Source organism: Amblyomma mixtum, chromosome 4 (assembly GCF_055824585.1).
Source record: "Amblyomma mixtum isolate Tamu chromosome 4, ASM5582458v1, whole genome shotgun sequence".
Lineage (NCBI taxonomy): Eukaryota > Metazoa > Arthropoda > Arachnida > Ixodida > Ixodidae > Amblyomma > Amblyomma mixtum.
The window spans coordinates 102,753,561-102,756,787 of record NC_143015.1 but is presented as its reverse complement, the minus strand read 5'-3'; positions in this window follow the sequence as shown (position 1 = coordinate 102,756,787).

Sequence of the window (3,227 nt, the reverse complement as noted above, 5' to 3'; positions counted from 1 at the left end):
GACCGATGGTCTTGTTTCCAGGAATATTAACGACAAAAAAAGAATATAGCATTTTAAGACACCACCACTACACTTTCCTTGTTACCCAAACGAGTTTGGCGAACACAGACTGGTATTTTGATATGCTTGCGCAGGAAAGGGTATTCGGAACGAAATACAATTCTACAACGAGCGCTTCATTCGTTTTAGCGGGTCCGTTTCCGAGCACACAGATGTTAACAGGCTGCAGGAATCCTGGCTTTGAGTTTGTTCAATGGCCCCTTCGGCCGCCATCCGCAGAAGTACAGCTAATTGGACCAATATTGGGAATATATCGGCAAAGGCCGATTACACAAAGGATCATACTAAACCTGCGATTTCCGATATCTAGGCGATTACTTGTGCTGCTTGGGTATACCGAGTTGCTACGATAAAAAGAGGAACTCAAAATCGCCTTCAGTGCACCTTCATCCCACGCGGTACCTGCCATTAGGGGAAAAGCTTTTGGAGGGGTCTCCGTTTTCATGAGGGCGCGATATCTTTGCAGTGTGGAGCAAGTTTCGTGTCAGGCGGATTACATGTTTTGTCTTTTGTTTTAACACAGTGCAAGCTGGCAGTCAGCATGGTTCATTTGTCACGTGGGTGCGACCTGCTGTGCTGGGAATCGACAGCCATCCAAAGACGCGCCGCAGGTGAGAGGGAGAGCCAACAGCATTTAACTTCCGGTGATCGCGTTTGGAGGAGTATAAAGGACAAAAAAACTGTATATAGCTATTTTAGGCGCCACCACAACTCCTTTATTGTTCTCCAAACGTGTTGTGCGATCTCAGATTGGTATTAAGATATGCTTGCGGAAGAAAAGTTATTCAGAACGAATGACTTAATACCACAACAAGCGTTGCATTCCATTTAGGGAGTCCACTTCTGAGCATACTGGTGTTAAAAGGCTGCAGGAATCCTTCCTTTGAGTTTGTTCACGGGACACTGCGACCGCTATCGCCAGCTGCACAGCTAATCGACCCAGTATCGGAAATGCATTGGCAAATGCCGACCCTGCAGAGGACCTGAGTCAAATTATCCATTTCCAATCTTGGGTCGATTACCCGTGGAGCTTTGGGATAGACCCGGTTAAAAGCAAGCAGTCTGGATAGATCACGTGCACAGCACTGTACCAAGAGTGTGGGTCGTATAAAAGGCTTAGGTGCCGAAAGACTAACGTTAAACTATCCCGGCTAGCACTAACACGAGCAGACTGCGCATCAAAAGATGACCGATGGCATGCGCCGTGTGGAGCGATATTCTGACATTGGTTGGTTGGTTTATGGGGTTTAACATACGGAATTGACTCCGGATACGAGAGGCGCCGTAGTGAAGGGCTCCGGAAATTTCAACCACCTGAGGTTCTCTAACGTGCACTGACATTGTCCGGTACATTGGCCGCTATAATTTTGCCTCCATAGAAATTTGACCGCCGCGGCCGGTACAGAACCCGCCTCTTTCGGGTCAGCAGCCGAACGCTATAACCAGAGAGCCACCGCGGCGGCCAACTTAAAAATGGCTGCTCCGAGTAAACAGAGCATGGAAAAGTACAAGCACATTCCTGGGCATGTTTAAATAATTTCTTATTTTTAATAAGGGTAAGGAATGACCTGGTTAACATCAAATCATTTGCATGTCAGAACATTTTCGAGCATAGGTTTTTACCGCTGAAAAAGTTTGCAATGCGCTTGTTCTGAATGCGAGCGCCAAGCCAGCCTCTGAACGGTTTGTAAGATTTCTACATAGAAGAACTTGTCACTCAGTTTTCTCATTTTCTTGCTGTACTAATACCTTTATCGTCAAAGGCATTTTTCTCTTACTGTTGAACTGTTGCTGGCTCCGATCGTTACCTCGATTCAAAAGGAACACTTTCCCTAATAATTCAATATATCCAGGCTGTAAGGAAACTATTTTTATATTTTGACAGCGCAACATAGGAGTGGTTTATTTTTTGCTAACGTTTGGAGAATCGTACGGAGATATTTTGGACGAAACCAATTTTTAATGAGAAAAAGCTTTTGCAGTTTCTTCATATATTGTAATATTTCACTGTCACAATCAATATCTTTGCTTATCTCCCGTGTGCAGGCTCGAACATTTTTGTTATTAATGTTTTTGCTTTCGTCAGAAGCTTTCTGCTTTTGTTTACTATGGGAGTTTCAACTGCTTCATGCCGGCGAAAAAAACGCTATAAAAAGAATGATTTTGCATCATATTGGAAGAATGGACCATTACCTTCAATATTTATGCACCAGTACGTTACAATTTCCTAATATTCAAAGTTTTTCTCGAAGAATGTTTGAGATGCTACTGTAAATTTAAACTACTGCTAGAAATTGCATCTCAAGATCCTAGCAAACTAATACTCCAGGGATAATAGAATATTTTCATGCTTCGAAGATGCGCATGGCACGCTAATAATTCAGAAGAAAAGATTTTTCGTTCGTTGCTAAAAAAAAAACAGAAATAATGCAAGTGCGTCTACTAAGATCACTTTTTTTGGAAGTATCATCGGCGTTCCCCAGCAAGCTTAAAAACAGAGCGCCGAATTTACAATATTAAGGCAGCTATATTAACCAAATACAAGAAAATTTCACTGCCGCGCGCAGAACATTTTCAGAAGGCGCCGCTAGTGCTCTATGTACTGTCGAGCTCAATACGGATGTCTTGCAACGCATCCGGAGTGAACCTGGCGAGGATTCCGCTGTACAGTGTGTTAATGAGCCCGAATACAGAGCACCCAAGTTGAACGAACCTTGAGTTTACATTCTTCTTTGCATCAACGAGGGAGCGCAGAAATTTTCAGTGGCCCAAAGAAGCTCAGACAGCTACTGTGTTGCAGCTATCTGATCTTTAGCGGGATAGCACATTATTGTTTACATAGCATCCTACGTTGCGAATATTGAAAAATACACATCCATCATGTTCCTCAGCGAAATTGTGGGACCAGCAGCCACCCATTTTTAGGGCGAAATCCTTTAATGGCTCATACTCGCTGTGCACGTCCGTGCGCTGGAATCTTGCCAACTGGGGCCTCTCCTCCGCGCAGCGGCGCAACCTTCTCACCCCCTTAGCAACCGGCGTGCCGGTGGGAGGCGCAGCTGTGCATAGCAACCGTGACGTCACACAGTAGCAGTAGAACGAGCGCGCGTGCGTCTTGTTCGCCAGACGTCTCGTTGCAGTCGAGTGAGATGGTGGTGGTGGTGAAA